This window comes from Cyprinus carpio, chromosome A17 (assembly GCF_018340385.1).
Source record: "Cyprinus carpio isolate SPL01 chromosome A17, ASM1834038v1, whole genome shotgun sequence".
Classification (NCBI taxonomy): domain Eukaryota; kingdom Metazoa; phylum Chordata; class Actinopteri; order Cypriniformes; family Cyprinidae; genus Cyprinus; species Cyprinus carpio.
This window is the reverse complement of record NC_056588.1, coordinates 23,146,467-23,164,790: the sequence shown is the minus strand read 5'-3', so window position 1 is coordinate 23,164,790 and position 18,324 is coordinate 23,146,467. Positions and strand designations below refer to the sequence as shown.

The 18,324-nt window shown below is 37.1% G+C and overlaps 1 pseudogene; it reads right to left on the bottom strand.

The window, feature by feature from the left end:
• Positions 1 to 286: 286 nt before the first annotated feature.
• The window catches only part of LOC109078110, a 64,127-nt pseudogene continuing 46,089 nt past the window's right edge, over positions 287 to 18,324 (bottom strand).

Below are 18,324 nucleotides of genomic sequence, written 5' to 3'. Positions count from 1 at the left end.
CAGGGGGTTAAGTGGTTCCTGATCATTTGGAAAAACTAATGGTAGCAGTTGTGTAAACAGGCCATTCATGTCTTAATGATTCATCAATTTGCGCTAATGGTCATCTATCATGCCTAAAAATACAGTCCCAGAATGAGAAACATTGTGATATGGAATAAAAACGTAGAAATCACAGTTGTTAAATACAAGTTAACGATAATTTGAATTGGTTCCATTAATCAGGAGGTTTTTGATAGTCTGTGTCTGGGAAGAGCCTTGGAAAGGCAAGTGTGTGTACAAACTCTGGCTATAATTGGCAGTGAATGGACCGGTTAGGCTGAGGTGGCGTTCGGTTGCACAAAGACATACCAGGAGGTCCAGGTAATCCTCTCTCTCCACGAGTGCCAATGCCTGGACTTCCTCTTTCACCCTTCTCTCCTGGTGATCCTAAGATGTTAAGGGTAAATGCATTAAAAAAAATGCAAACCATATGTGTCTGATTGGCAGTAACGTCAAACGGTAAGTATATACATAAGGATGATTTTAGGGGAAAATTAATTCTATTACAATCATGTGCATCAAACATTTGTTTCAGTTTTTGAGGCAAATCTTAGTTGTGAAACCCCCTTTTTTAAATAAACCAAGAAATACACAAATACATTCAAGGTGTTTGAGCCCACCCTCAAATCTCTATGACTATGACACATAAAGATGCCTTATTTTGCCATCTTTAACAAGACTTCTTCCCATGTGAGGTAACTGCATACCTCTTTCTCCGGGAGGCCCAGGCAAACCTGGATTTCCTGGGAACCCGTTGGGTCCGGGCTGACCTTGCTCTCCATGGGGTCCCTGGTTGCCAGGTGGGCCTGGAGGTCCCGAAGGACCAGGACTATTACTCCTGTAGTTACTGGGGATCTGGTTCAGCATCATATCGATTCTGCTCATTTGTCCTACAAGCAAATGCAATTTGTCGTAACATGAACAAAACTTGATGCAGCGGTGGCTGGAATATTTAGTTATTTTTTGTTATTATTTTGAAGTGCCTTACTGTTGACTAATTGTTCACAGACTTGTCTTGCTACAGAGCGCATCATATTCTGTGACGCAGTGTCTCCCTGGAAAACAGAAAAACAGAATAATTCAGACTGTTCTTGCTCAAGCAAAAGCATTGCTGGTGGTTGCTAGGATTTTTATTAGGAGTTGCTGTGCAGTTGCAAGAGTGTTCTTCATGGTTACTAGGACATTGCAGGGTGGTTGCTAAAGTATTTTAAGATAAAAAAGCATTTCCTAGGGTGTACATTGCATGACTTAAAATGCAAATTGTATGTAAGTGGCACATACCCTTTTCACCCTTCTCTCCTTTCATGCCAACAGAGCCCTGGGATTGACAGATGAGAAAAGATGAGTCAGAAATCATCTCAAAATCACTATCACCTAGTAGCTATTGACCATAGGTTTGGTTAGGTTGAATGGCACATAAGAGGTTTTGCTATCGAAATTTGTACATGTATTAATTTATATAAATGTCTTAAGAACAAGTCCTTATAATATTTAGAATGAGCCAAATGTACATACCGGGAAGCCAGTGTCTCCCAGGTTTCCCTGGTTCTCCTGTATTTCCTGGCATTCCAGGTGATCCTGGTGGTCCCTAAAAATATTCATCTCAATAAGAATTACTCATATAAAATATAATTACCATTCAGTTACTGACAAATAGCCTGAACTCACAATATCAGCTCATTCACAATCACTAACACAGAGAACCACAGCAAGGTCACTTTGAAATAAACAGCAGTGTTATTTTAGTATCACTGAGATACTATTATCGTTTTTTATTCATAGTATAAAAAAATTGTTTTTTTTATTTTTTATATTTTCTAGTTTTGTTTAATTTTTATTTTGATTTTAAAGTTTTAGTAATTGTGTGCATTTTGTCATTCTCATTATTTAATTTTTTTTGTTTATATATGTCTTTTTTTTATTTTAGTTTTAGTTATTTGTAAGTACATCAAGCTAAACTAAATGAAAACAACACATTTTCCTTTGGAACTAACGTTTTATGTCAACATTTACTTTAAGTGACATGTTTCTTGTTTTAGATTTAGTAAACTATAATTAGCCTTGGACGAACGCGCACATGTCTTATTAGACATGACAGCTTGCATAGTTGTGGTAAAAACCATACCCACATTTAAATTCCTACTGGGTAATAATAACTCTTAAATGTCAATTCCAGTGGCTCCAAAAATGCTTACCATTTAATATTCAGGTGATGCTGTTATAGTATAAATTATTATACGGTTAATGTTTGGGTTTGGTTGTTTGTATGTATGCACCATTTACTGTTATTACTACAACCTATGTTTCTTTGAAATAAGTGTTGCCTCAAAAAAATGTAGTAAGACATTTAAGCCATAATAAAAAGTGTAAATGTCTTTGCATTATATTACAAAATTATATTATTAATTTGTGTGTGTGTGTGTGTCTATATATATGTAATCCAATATAATTCATTAAGTCCTTGTAAGTTCACTGTATTTGTGAAAGAAATGTGGACTGTATAAAGGAAGAACAGAAAATTTGATGCAAGTGCTGTATTGCACAATTTTTTTAGCTGACATGACAGTCTCCACACTCATCAGATATTCAAAAGCTTACACAATTACATACCATTGGTCCCGATGGACCTCTTGGTCCAGACGGCCTTTCATTTCCTGGTGGACCCTGAACAAAAACATATGCCATCATGAACTGTACAGGATGCACAACTAATAGCATTAGCAAAGATTCAATCAATTTGGAGAACGTTTAAGGATGCCCCTTGAGATGGGCCTAACACAACCCACTGAATATGCTGACAAGACAGAAGAGAGACAAAGCCAGATGATAATGCCGGTAAAACTGGAAAAACATGAAACAAGCGTTCAAACCAGTTCAAGGTCAATCACAAAGGATGCACTTTAAAAAACTTCAATCTTACCCTTGTGGGCTCCAAAGGTCCAACAGGGCCAAACGGACCTGGAGCACCAATCGAGCCCTTGGAAGAAGGAAAAATACTATACAGTAATGTCATTCATACAGTTTTCTGTATCAAACAACAATTTAGTTATTTATGGATCAAAGCTTGAGCAATTTCAATATTGTCAGGATATGACCTAAATTCAACCTTTCCATGGAAGAGAAGGAAGGTTTTTCTAAACCCATATGAATACGTGTACAAATAAACTTCTTGAAAAGTAACAGTGCCTTCATCCTGTACAGAAATAAGTACAGACATTTGTGTTTTCTATCTGTGTTTTTCTTTTGGAAGCCAAAATAAAATGACCGTCATGATGAAGGTGTTAGCAATCATTCCGCTCTGTTTTGTTACCCCACTGTAAATCTGTCTGCTTATGAGGATGTGGGTTGTGTTTGCCCGATTGTTATTTAAGCATGAATGTAATCATAAAGCCCATTTATCTGATAAACACATTAAATCTTCTGATCCCACACTGCACAATCTTTCCAGGATCCAATACAACACAAGCACTTAAAAACAGCTCAAACAAAAGAGCACTTACCCGCTGTCCAGGTAAACCTGGGTCACCGGGGTCTCCCTTAGGTCCAGGCCGCCCCTGAAAACGGAAGAAAGGAAGCAAGCTTTCACACTCATTCCTCTGTTACATGACATTGAACGGAATTTACATCTCAGCCATATGTGGATGAAGGGAAGGGGGCGAGAAGTAAGTGCTGGCTACGTTAAATTAAATGGGTCCGAGTCTTTTAGTCATAAATTACACCAACACTATGCAGTACTGTAGCCAGACAGGTTTAAGATTTTAACGCCCCAAGAAAGTCAAACAGAAGGCATTGGTGTCCTATAACTTGTTTAAAAGCAAAATGAGAGAAATACAACATACATAAAACATAGCACATGGATGCCTGATCCATCCCCTTTAAATGTGTTCATCTGACATTCAAATCAGTCTATAAAAAACCCTGGAGTATTTGTAGAACATTGTGCATTTTCAGTTGGCAAAAAATCATATATTTATTTTAACCTCCTGAGATAGAAATGCAAAAAGCATTTTCTTAAAGGTAAGCATCGCCTGATTTTCAAATAGTGTTATTTCATTATAATTTAATAATTACATATCATTTATTAATATTTATTTTGCTTGAATTAGCTTTTATTTTTCTACTTTTAGTTTTCATTTTAGGTTAAATGTTTACATTGTACAATTTTTTGTATTTGTCATGTATAGGATATATATATATATATATATATATATATATATATATATATATATATATATATATATATATATATATTCTTTTCTATATTTCGAATAATTCTAGTAATTCTAGTACTTAAACTTATTTTATTTCAGTTAGTGCCAAGCAGCATTTCCGGTCAAGTTTTTCATTTTAAGTTTAATCTAACATTTTTATTTTATTTTATTTTTATTTTATTTTTTATTTTCTTTCAGCTTAATTTCAATTAACTAAAACAATTGTAATAGTTTGAGTTTTAGTGAACAATACCAACACTATTTTCAAACCCTGTTTCAGGCTTAAGAAATGGTCTTAATATTTACTAATTCGAGTCTAATAAGTTGGTGCTTACTTACTGGTTCACCCCAGGAATAGACAATCCATTAGGGCCCTGTGGGCCTGGTGGTCCCATTTGTCCTGGTTGACCCTGCTCCCCACGTGGGCCCATTGAACCCTGCAATTGCAATGAACAGTTTAAATCCTGGTTAAATTACCCAGTGTCAGCACTCCAGGAAGAAGTGCTGAAAGAAATGTTTTTTTTTGATGGTATCGATGGAGGAACCTGTTCAACTTCACTATCTGACCATTTGACATTTTTCAGCAGGTCATTTAGAAACTAGAGATGGAGGAGGATGATAAGCTTACCCTGGGGCCAGAGTCTCCTCTCTCACCTCGTGGGCCTTTTGTACCAGGGCTGCCCTGTAAACACAAAGAAGAGAGAAAAGAATTTCAGAGGATCGTTATTTTATAAGACAAACTGTCAAAAGGCTTTAAAGAGAGTGATGTTTTTTTAAGTTCACACCTAAGTCTTCACTTCTGTTTCCTGACCTTTAAGCGTATCCCCTAATGTCCACGAGTAAGTCACACTAGTCATTAGCTCACGCTGTGCTGTTAACCATCGCTAAAACCCCAGATGTTCAATCCATGCATAATAGTGTGGAGAGAAGAGCCCCCCTAATAATAGTCCTGTGCTTAATGTAAAGAGCAGGACTGAAATTTACAGCACTGGGGCTTTGGGGAAATATCCCACCCGTCCCTGAACTCTGGACCTTTTCTTCCTCATCGTGAGAAGCGAGATTTGCAGCGGTAGCACGAGACTTCAGAGACTGAGGAAATGTCATGGGACTCCTAATGATCTTACCGGAGGGCCCGCTGGGCCTGGAGGACCAATGCTGTCCTGAGCACATGTGCAGGAGTGAGGAAGAGCGGGACATTTGGCTTCGTCTCTCTACAGAAATGGAGATACAAATCAAACCTCCTGAAAATGTTAAAGACTCAACAGCTTAAAAAAAGAGAAAAAAATTGCAATAATAAAGACAGCTGGCAGGATGATGTCATTTCAAAGGTAAAACATGTTAATTAGTTGCCTTACTGTATACGGTGAAAACTGTAACACTGGGATCTAATGGGACATGCAATTAACTTCCCCAGGTTCGTCGTTGTTGCTGTTTTTCAGTGAAACAAAACTTTTCATTTTAGCTTTTTATGGGTTTTATGTTTCATCTTATGTTGTTAAATTAATGTTTATTGCATTATTGCAGTGTCATGTGTGTTTTCGTGTATTGAAGTATCAACACAGTTGCCAGTTTTGATTTATTTTTTTTTACAGATTTTTACAGTATCAAGTAAGTTTCAATAAAGATAAAAAAACTAAATGCTGCACTGGCCACAGGAGGAACACAGTGGTGTACATCTACCTGCCCTTCAGCTACTGTTCATGGCCAAAAGTATGCGCACACTCCCTTCTAATGAACGGGTTTGGCTAAGCTCTTAATTCCCGTGAAGACAATGCTAAAGGAAAACAAAAATCCACGTGTTTAAGGAAGACTGTAAGGTTTGGAAAGGCGTGAGGGTTAATGTTCCTTGTGAAATTTACTAGAAATGTATAAAATGTATATAATATTTTGATTCTTAGCCCAGTTTATTCTTTCCATATTTACCATATTATCGTTAATGTAAAGGTCAAATTTCATTAGGGGTGACTGTCAGGGAACCTGACTTTCTGACTTTTGATTAAATACTTTGTAATGTAAGTGTTCATTTAAATTCAGCATTTTTGTGTACATCTTTGCGAGATTTTTAAATTATGCTAAATTACACTGTTTTATTTGTATTTTTTCATTTATATATTACATAATATCATACACAATCCATAGTCTGACATGATGTTATGTGTTAATTTACTCGTCACTAACAGAATCCGAAACATGTGTTGATGCGTTATGTCATTTGAGGAAGATGAACCTTGAACTGAGAGCACTTTCAGTGCTTTCGAACAAGACAGAGACATATTGCTACAAAGGGACTCCCTAAAGATACATCGAGGGAAAAGGGCAATCGCCGTGAAAACTGGGAATTTGCTCAAAAAGCTTGACAGCTGTATTAGTTGTCCCTTCTCTGATTCCAAGCATCTTTTTGAAGTCTGTAAAACTCAATGGACATTTTCTTAGCAGGGGGTTTAAGTGTGCTTTCACTAAAAGCTTCCAACGTACTGACCAAAACAGTAGACGAAACCTCAAAAGAGTCAGAAAACCCACCCCCTAAGATGACAATCTATATACAATCCCTACTTACCATTGCTGGAATATCACAACATTGTCTCGACTTGTCCAGCCCAAACTGCAGACAATATCAAACATCTGGAGCTGGAACTGAGAGAGAGAAAAATGGAACACAGACGGATGTTACAGATGGCTTGCATTGAGCCCGGGACTCGAAAATAAAAAAAAAAACATCCCCATGTACCCAACAGTGTGTTGAAAAGCAATACGACAGAATCGAATCCGTTCAGGCTTGGATGGGTGGGAGGACCTGCACTTGATTGAGTATGAGGGGACAACGGAACAGCAGGGTAGATTCCCTTGGATTAATCATTTAGTGTGTGTTTAGATCTTTTGGTGTACTGAAGGGAAAGAGCAATCTGTACTTACTGTGGCTGACTGCTTCCTTGAACCGCCAGACGTTGCCATTTTTTTCCGAGGACTTCATAGCCATCTGTGGATATTTTGGCCTCTTTGATCTCTTTCTCAGCCACCTCTTGGCAGTCAATGTGAAGTTTGACATTTTTCGGTGAAACAGAAATGTGAAGCTGCAAAAATAAAACAGCATTAGTGTGAATACCTCAGCGGTGGCAATCCAAGCATCAGTTAATTATTACTCAGCACTCTGGGCATCTTGACTTGCTTCCTAAATCTTCATGAAAAGGATTCACAAAACTGCCCGACTGACAAAAATTTGCAAAAACCATCCTTTCGGAAACCTTTCCCATGATCCCTGAGAACATCAACCCTACGGCCTGTAAACTATGTTTAGAGTTACGCTCTCAGTTCTTCCAATAACAGTTCCTGTCCAACTATAATGAGTTTAATTAGTTAATTATGTAAAGACATGCCAGTCGCCAAACACACAAATACAAATCTTCATGTCAGCAGATAATTTATTAACTGGTTTACCGAGCTGTAATTGCCCCATTGCATTCACCATGAGACTCGGAAGCAACCACCAAAATGCTTTTTCTCCATCCTTTTTTTTTCTAGAGGGAATACAACGTTTTCTTTATGTAGCGTCACCACATGTTGCTATTATGTCATTCTTGCGGCTGACCGTCCTAATGTGCTCATTCCCCTGACTTGAGCAGTTGCTTTTTTCAGTCAAAAAGTCTGACCAGCCCATACATCTAATATTCATACTTTGTAGATCAGCACTCCATAGGCAAGGTCATATTTCTTACCACAATACCGTCAACATCTTTGGCAACCAGCTTTTGGCTTCCCACAAGGAGAAGGGGTCTGAAGTTCTGGCTTTAGATGGAAAGTTTTAGAAGCTTAACCATATAGTGTGTTCAAAAGCTCATGGGAAGCTGAGAATGCAATAGTTATCAATTCTAAAAATATATGCAGGGAGACCATTTTTGATAAATGGGTGTGTGTCATAACAGACAGGGCCAAAAAACCGAAGTGTTTTCGTCTTGTTCGGTTGTATGTGCACTGTGCATTCACACTCCCTCGAATCCTCCAGTTCTGGCTACCGTGTGAATATGCCCACCATGTGGTTTCATTTTGCTCTGCTCTAGTCTTCCCCTCTGTCCTGTTAGACTGTCATTATATCTGTCGGCCTCCATTTCATAGTTGCACGGCTGGCTGGCCATCTATGAATTCAATGAGTTCATTCACATTTGTGACCCTGGAGCGCAAAACCAGTCGCTGGGGTATATTTGTAGCAATAGCCAAAAATACAGTATGTATATATATATATTATATATATATATATATTATATATATATATAATATATATAGTATATATATATATATATATATATATATATATATATATATATATATATATATTTAAGTATTTTTGTACTTACTACTGATTTCAGACTGTCACTAATGATGTATTTTGTTAATCGATTGATTATTCTGATGATTAATCGAGTAATCAGAGAATTTTTGTGGTAATAAAAATAGACCTACGCAAACAATAGAATTTAAAATGACTTAAAATACATATATAATAGCAATGAGGCAATAATAATTGGTTCACATAAAATTTCAAAAGCAAGTAATCATAAGATTTTTATTGAACAAAACAGTTAACTCTGGTCAATGCAGTGATTTTTTTGCGAGACCAACTGGAACACAAGCAGAATCTATGTGGGGAACGTTTTCACCCTCACCTGAAACTCCTGGTTATTCAGAGACCTATTGAAATGACTGGTTGAATGTTACAGCGCCTTAACACTTAATCAACACTGCAAATTTGCAAATGAAATCTATGTGGGAAACTTAGATCACTGGGAAATCTGGCCCCAGTTTAACACTAAAAAGTAATTATGAGTCTTGACTCACTCAAGCTTCTTGTGAACAGTGCTTCCAAACCATTCACATGACATGACCTTCAAATCTAACTTGGAAAGCTTTTATTAACGGCTTGATTTTAGCTACTAAATTCATAATCTCTGGGATTTTATAAAAGAAAGGAAATGACACAAAGAAAGGGCCAGTGTTCTGTGTGGGTATTGTGTGGCTGACCACAGAATCCACTTAATAGCTGATTTCTTTTCCCTAGGCTCTCTAGTTAAACATAATAATGGCAAAGTGTACACACTTTTGTCGAAACTCTTAATTCCAATAATAATGGCTTGTAGGTTATTATTAACTACTACTACAAAAAAAAATGATCAACTACAAATCCGTCAGGCCATGTGTGTTCATCTGAACTGGCAGTGGCATGATTCTGGCCAATGACATTTAAGCAAATACGCTTTGTTTCCTTTAAGCAATATTATTTTTATTGACTTTGCAGTGATCCTGACAGATTTCATGAGTTTCACTCAATAAGATTTCCCATGCAAAACTCTCCACCTTGATGCTAGGGTGTTGCTAATGTGGTTGCTAAAGTGTTGCTTACTGACCCAAATCAAAAGAGTCCTATGATATTCCGGTCTCATGTTCCTCCAAGTCTGTGGGAGTTTTTTGTTCATTTTAATGATTGTCCGATAAGTCCAGTTATTTAGAAAGAAATAAACCACATAATCAAAAATAACACACATCTCTATAACAAAAATTGCACAATGAGGTAAACAGTGCGGTTTAATAATATTTATTGTTAGGGTCGGTTCAAATTCCTAACCCAAAATATGGGCAATTGCAATTGTGATGCTTGCCTTAGTAAGCACAAACAAACCTGAGAGGGAAGAAAGAGAAAAGTCTTTTAACTTTTTCAACTCTCCAAAGCATGATAGGCTTGTAAACCCAAAAGATTTCCTTTTCATGTAACCAGTCTGCAATCTTGTAACCAAGGTGGTCAGCTAATCACCACCTTAGCTCAGAATTTCTGTTCTTTGCTCACGTCTCCAGCAATGCCAATGGTTACTGAACATACAGTGGCAACAGTGGCAAACCAATGCTTTTTCATGAACCCTGGACCACAAATGGGCCCGCAGTCACAATCCAGATTATATGACATCACCTTGTCACTGAAGTCACTGTAATGATGTCAATAGGTGAATCTCAAGAAAACAATCAAAATAAATTAAAAATAATTTGTTGTTTTTTTTTTTGTGTGTGTGTGTGTGTGTGTGTGTGTGTGTGTGTGTGTGTGTGTGTGTGTGTGTGTGTGTGTGTGTGTGTGTGTGAATTTGTATTATTATTTTTAACATCAAAAATACAAATATAATTCTGTACCAAAAATATGATAATGATGTATACATGCTTTACAATTTTAAACACATCATTTTTAGTATTACAGTCATGCAACAAAAATGTGGGTGGGTTCAACATATTGTAAGTGTAACTGTAATTCAATGCTGCAACAAAGACTATATGATGCCTTCAAACTAACAGGCAAACAAATGATGAACATTCAGTTAAATAGCAGTTTGTTTAGTGACAGTAGCCTATGTGAGCACACAGCCAGACCCACCTGAGCGGAATATATGCTATAGACAGATATGCTTTGTTTATCTTTCTGTGTCGTGGGAGTGCAGCAGGAACAAGTACTAAAAAAACGGAATGGAGTTTAATTTATATGGACCTCTGAATGAGCCAAGCGGAATGGATTTGAGGAAGCAGCAGCGTGGAAATCAAGGCTGTTGCTAAAATGCGGAATGTAGTTTGATTTATTAGTGCATTCCTCGAGTGGAATGGATTTGACTGATGGCGCTCTGAAAAGTTAACAAATATATTAGAGACGATAAAAGTGAGTGGGTCCATATGTAAGTCCATATATAAGACATTGCTCTTAAAAAGTGGGTGGGTCAGTGGTTTCAACGCCCATGATTACAGTAATGAACATTGGGTGGAAATAAGCTTCAGTAGGCATCAACAGGCTTCATTTAATTTAAGCATCATAATTATTTTTCTTTGACTTTACAGTGGTATTCTTGAGATTCACCCCAATTGCTCAAGCTGTGCTTTCAAATTTCCCACACAGACAGGGAAAATCTTTCATGTGTGGTTGTAAAATTAGCACATCTTGAAATCTGATTTGCCAGCATGCACTTACTAGACCAAAACTGCCAAATCCCAGCCAGTATAAATTACAGTCTCCTGGTTGTCAGGCGTTTTTGACATCAGCAATTCAACTATGCCTGCGGTCACTTGGGAAAAACATGACAAATGCTGACATGTTTAGCTTTAAAAGAGACTCTGCGCGTGCACTGGGCTTAGAACAACCTCTGAGAAAGCAAAACCCTTTATATAAAAATAACATCATTAATGTCCTCTTTTACAACATGTTCAATAGTAATAATTGATGTTTCCAGCTCTCATGAACCACATCACCATGAGGAGTGTGGAGCTGCTCTTGCACAAACCTGCAGCTAGAATGATGGCTGGTGGGTGTTTAGGCACCATATGAGCCGTTAAACATCTCAATTTAAAGCCAAAGGCAAAAATCAACAGTGGCAAATCTTTCATTGAGCTCCAAGAAATAAAACCGTGTCATCAATTGGAAACGTATTTTGAATTTATCAGCCAAGAGTTATTTAATATTAATAAAAGAATGCTCCTAAGTTCAAATCAATCAGCCAATTCATATTCACAAGACGAGATAAGAAGGTCAAGATAAAGTGGTTGTTCTATGGCATCACAGTGAAAACACTCTTTTGGAACCTTTATTTTTAAGATCAATTTTAAATACCCAAGTAGAAAACCATTCTACCTTGTGGAAACTGCCGTGGAAAACTTTCTTCACTTGGTCGTTATCAAAGGAGACTCTCTGAATTTCACCTCTGGTGTCCTTATTGTAGAATGAGATGCTTCTGCTGGAGGCTGAGAACAAAACACAGACTTACAGACGGCTCTGCTCTGACTGCCCGGGCAAAAATTACAAAAAAATATATAAATAAATACAACAAAAACCAAACAAAGGACTTCCATCTAAAGCTGACCTTGATGCTCAAAAAGGGCTGATTATGCATTTCTGAATAATTACTGCTATAAATCATTGCAAGATTGAAATCTGGAACCCATTTAGAGGGTTTCTGTTTCTACAGTAAATAAGCTTTAGCAGACACCACAAAGTTTACTGCATGCACACACACACAAACACACACGAGACATGGAAGATGAACATGTTCCTTACGGTCAATGGTGAGCCCGACCTCAGGGTTGTTGTTCTTGTTTGATATCTGCCAAATATCAAACGCATCCTTGCCGGTGTCGGGAAGGAGACGGAAGAGGAGAATCAGAGTGTAGGAAGGAGAAAGACCATCTGGATGGATTTCCCTTCAAAGAAAAACACAGCTCATTTATCAGCCCACAGACTTAATGTTCATAAAATCATGACATAATGCAAAATATGACCTGCACATGATGGGTTTCGTGGGAATATTGCATGTGTCTGATGACAAGAAAATAATTAAGGGCTTTATACAGTTGTGCAGTATATTGTAATGTTGTGCAGTGAAACCAGACTTAAATCAAAAAGTGCAGAACAGATTCATGTAGTGTCCTTTGAGAAAAATTGCAAACAGACTCGCAGCCTTGAGTAATGGCAACACATTGAAGTATTTTTCCTCCTCTGGTGCTCAGAATGTTTCCATTTGAAAAGCTGCTAGCCCACGCACAAATAAAAAATCATTAGAGCTAAATTAAACAAGCATGCTTTGGCCGGAGACATTCACACCCCATCTTTAGGCTTAGTACAGTACACTTCTTGATCTAAGAGTGTACAGACAATCAATCTAGCATATTTGACAATTGCAATGTGAACAATCTAAAAAAAAGCCTGAGGTTTTTATGTAATAATTAGTAATTTAGTAATCATTTGCATTACTTTTGTAAAAATAAATAAATTAATAAATAAATAAATAAATGTAATGAGTAATACAGGTATAGTTAAGCACCAATTTGGCACTGTCAAAAAATGTAATTAGTGAATTAATAATACACAAATAATTATTATTAAACTATAATAAAATGATAATAAAACTATTTTAGTATATGTGACCCTGGAGAACAAAACCAGTCTTAAGTCGCTGGGGTGTTATATTATAAATAAACAAAAATAAATATTAACAATCAAAATTATAGATTTTTCTTTTATGCCAAAAAATCATTAGGATATTAAATAAAGATGATGTTCCATGAAGATATTTTGTAAATTTCCTACTGTAAATATATCAAAACTTAATTTTTGATTGGTAATATGCATTGCTAAGAACTTCATTTGGACAACTTTAAAGATGATTTTCTCAATATCTGACACCTTATTCACACAAACTGCTACAACAAACAAGAAGAAATGCACCTTAAAGAGACTTCAGAGACTGCAAGCCTTTTAAAGACAGTTAAAACAACTGTGATCGCTTGACTACCATTATAGTCTGTAGGGGAGCAGCGCAGTAAACATGCAGAACACATGCACTGCACTTCAACCTACTTTGTGGGCTGGGAAATGAATGCGTCCTTATGGAGTCTGTATGCAATGTAACTGTTGAAGGAGCCAGGTTCCATGGAGACGCCGTTCATGCCAGCAAACGTCTTGTCAGTGATGTTAAAAGCTTCCAGCATCCTGAATCCTGTAAGTTTTCATCAAAGCATGTATCACGAGGTCCACAACAGTGTGTACTGACAGAGAAAAATAAGACTATGATGATAGATATCGGATATGGATTTCAGTCTGGTTCTGACCTGGTGAGGTGAATCCATCGAGGTAAATCAAAGGACAAGCTGTAAAAGAATTCAGGAAATAGTTTCACTCTTGTCTTTCATGTTGGCGATAAGGTGAACAAAGCAATGCAGACTACAAAGAATGACGTCCTACTGGATGTTGCCGTTTCACAGATGAATGTAATGAGGTTGTCTTGGATCTTAGTAAATGCGTCAAAGTCATCAACGATGAAGACGTGTCTCTCGCTGGGCTTGCTTCCAATGTTCCTGAGTTCAGCGGTGTCCACGTCTGCGACACCCACCACAAACACACTGTAGCCTGTGGAAAAGACAACACTGAGGCTTCAGGGAGCATGTAGAGAGACTTGTCTGAAGTAATTGAAGATACATTGCCTGTCAAAACCTGTCAAGAACTTTTCCAGGGTCGTATTTCACCCAAAAGTTAACAATTATATGTTGCATAAAGAAAGTAAGGTCTATTTGCATGACCACTGAGATCGGCAATGTGTCAGAAATGTGGGATATTCATTTCGAATTTATTCTATTATTAATTTAGCAGTGGAATATAATTACAGTATTTTTTGTGATTAAGCTATAGCATTTGTGCATTTATACTAAATGTATTTAGACTGCTGTTTTCCATACAAATACCTTGAAACCATGTAGTTATATTTTTACCATGGTATTGAGGTGCTATGTGTGGTTTTAACTGTGGTTATCATTATCTAAACATATGCTACTATGGAAGGCCAATGGTTAATTTTAATAAAACTCTAACACTCAGAATAATTACATCTCACCATATAAAAATGAGGTTGTTACAATTTTTACAAACTGTTTTTGATAACCAACACAAATTTACATCTGCATCCAAACTCAAGCTGCTACTACGGTCAACTCAACTCAAGCTACTGTCAAAAGTGCATTTCTAAGAGACAAAAAGTAATATTATTGATATTGCAGCCTGCAATGCAAACTGTGCTGAAGATACGTGTCATCAAAGTCAGGCAAAACAAACCTGATTCAGAAACTAAGAAATTCATTTTTTATTACCCGATATTCATTTTATAAATGATTGGAAAATGACTGTCATGACCATAAAGAGTAGTTTAAAATCACAATTAACGGTCTGGTTTCTACATCCTTCACATAGGAGCGAAAATATGCCTTTGAGAGAAATACCATGATCTTTTTTTTTTTTTTTTTGGCGATATCGCCCAGCCCTAATTTGCTCTATATGGACATTTGGTTTAATGCAGGTCTTAAATAAAGGCCTTAAAAAGTTTTGAGCTTGATTTTAAAAACTCTGCAGATACCCTGTCCAGTAAACAATTTCTTAATGTTTTTGTTTGTTTGTTTGTTTTACTCATGTTTTACCCACATTCACCAGCATACCATAATTCATCAGCATTCACCTCAACTTTAAAACTGAGAACGACCATCAGTTACTACGACCAGAACCTTGGGAACGTTTCTCCTCATGCCACTGTCTGATGTGAACACTTTCTCTCCGATATGCTTCAGCGCAACACACAAACAACCAACAAAAACCAAAACCAAGCATCATTTCATAGCCATTTTGTTTTCTTCTTTTGACACCTTTAGGTAGGGAACATAAAAACAATGTTTCACAAACCCGTTTTGGTGTTTCCTCCTCTGTATTTGACCATCTGAAGGGCGGACAGCACCATTCCCTTGTCGTGGTAGGTGTTCAGTTTGAACTCTGTTTTAGCTTCATCACTGTACTGCACAAAAGACACCTGTTTTCACAGAAGGAGAAAAAAAGAGCAAATGAATCCCAGCACAGTCAGGCAGATCAATCACATGACTACAGACAGGTCGGTTACCTGCATGCCATTACGGCTGATGACGTCAAACGCTCCGATCATGCTGAAGACAAACTGACGGACTTTAATGAAGCTCTCATCTCCAATACTCCACGAGCCATCGATCAGGAACACCAGGTCAGCCTTGGCTCCTTTGCACACTGGCATTACAAAACAAAGTGAAACGAGTAATGCATGGATATTAATACACCATATCACCCCTTTCAAATCTTCTTTTAGTTACTCCACTGTTGTGAGCACTGTGCATTAAAGTGTATTTGTTTACTAGACCTAAAATTCCATTCAGCTCTACAGTGTCAGAAAAGTTTCAGAGGATTGCATTGTTTGGATCTTGTGTCTTTACCCTCGAGTGCAGAAGGGATGGTGGGTGGTGGTGGAGGAGTTGGAGGTAGTGTTGGCGGTACAGTGGGCTTCACCACTACAGAACAGACAAATAAACCATGAGTAAAACTGTGAACTGTGAGACTGAATTCTTCTGAACGCATCGTGACTTACATGTGCGCTCTTTGACACTGACTCCGGGCCCCTCTTGGTTGGGGGTCTGTGTGTAGACTGTGGCATTGTACAGCGCGTCTGGCGTCAGCCCGTCAAAACAGTACTGGCTCTCAGCAGCGGTGATAGTGACCTCTTGAGCCCCACGGTTAGCAGCTAATGATGAGAGGGAAGTGAAAGCTTATACAAACATTGAGATTTATGTATTTGAACTGCATTTCCATGCATTTCAATTTCAAACATAGAAAAAGTAAATAAATATATAAAATAAATAAATAAACTAAAGCTTAATGTGATGCAATAAATAAACAAATATAAAAAATAAATAAGCGCACAATTTATTATTAACTATTTGCATCTATTAAAATTAAAAAAATTAAAATTAAAACAAAATATTAATAACTAATTCAAAATATTAAGACAAACTAACAGGATATTAAAATTATTATTAAAATATATTATTAAAATACAAAAAATTCAAATAGTTTAGAATCAGCATAAATCTGTTCATTCTGAAAACAATTACATTTATTCAGTTATAAAATATGAACATGGTTAAAATAAGACTGTTTGTGGAACAAGCGATATTCTATTAATATCTTTTTAAAATGTATGACATTGAAGCTTATTTGATTCATTGTTAATAAATATATAAACCTGGTTATTGTTTAAAAACATTAAATTTATTAGTACTATTACAGAAATCTGACCTGTTTCATTTATCATGACTAATAAATATGCATCACATTAGCACACATATATATATATATATATATATATATATATATGCAATGCAAATACTTAAAGAGTTTATGTTCAATGAATTCCCGTCTCTTCATATTCTATTAACTTACGATTGAAAGGATTGAGTTTTAGTCTGTAAGAGGTGGCGGCTCGATGAGGCGTCCATCTGATGCAGAAGGAGTCATAGCCGACGTTGTATGTGTTGAGGTCAGTCACATTGAGGTACACTGAAAACAGCATTCCACAGTTAAAGCAGGTGCTTTAAAACAATCTCGTAACATGTCCTTACGATTTCTCAGTCAAAGAAACAAGCACGTACAGGTGGTTCCCTGTCCGACCAGAGCGCCGCTCACGCCTGCGTCATACTGAGCAAAAACCTTCAGATCATACGTGGTGCCAGGCTGCAGGTTGTGCAGAATGTGTGTAGTAACATCTCCAACAAACACTTCCATGGTGTTATCCGTGCCTGGAACAACACGTGGAACAGAACTTACTAGAACATGTGTCAGCATGACCTACAACAGGATGTCTAGATTATGACAACACGGTAAAATCATCTAAAATGGTCTCTTACCCACTGGGGTATAGACCAGATTATAACCGTTGACCCGCGCAGGTACAGGGTCCCAGGACACACGGAAACGAGTGTACCACTCATCTGAAACACGCAGGTTACGAGGCTCCAGGAGACCCACTGAAGGAGAAGAAAGGAACATTAAACCGGAGCCAAGACACTGAAATTTTCCCAGTGTGCACTGATTTTCAGCACAGCTTCTTTGTTACAGTCAACAATCTATCTGTCAGTTCATCATTCTACCTATCTATCTGTCTATCTGTCTATCTGTCTGTCTGTCTATATCTATCTGTCTGTCTGTCTGTCTGTCTGTCTCTATCTATCTATCTATCTATCTATCTATCTGTCTGTCTGTCTGTCTGTCTGTCTGTCTGTCTGTCTGTCTTTGTATCTGTCTATATCTATCTATCTATCTATCTATCTGTCTGTCTGTCTATCTATCTATCTGTCTGTCTGTCTGTCTGTCTGTCTGTCTGTATCTATCTATCTATCTATCTATCTATCTATCTATGCACAACAGTACATGTAAGAAATGCTCTTGCTTCAGTTTTGTCCACTGGCTGACAGTCTTATTTTGTGACAGGCTGATACATATCTTGCTGCTGTTGTGATCATTTTGGAATTTTCCGCTAAAATGTGACTTGATTTTTCATCATAAATGCCATAAAATTTGCCATAAAAATGTTATAAAATTTGGTTTAATTTGTTGGAATTTGGGGGAAAATTTTGCTCTAATGTTGTGATAGTAATCATAATGTTGTGATAGTAATCACAGATCTATCTATCTATCTATCTATCCGTCCGTCCGTCCGTCCGTCCG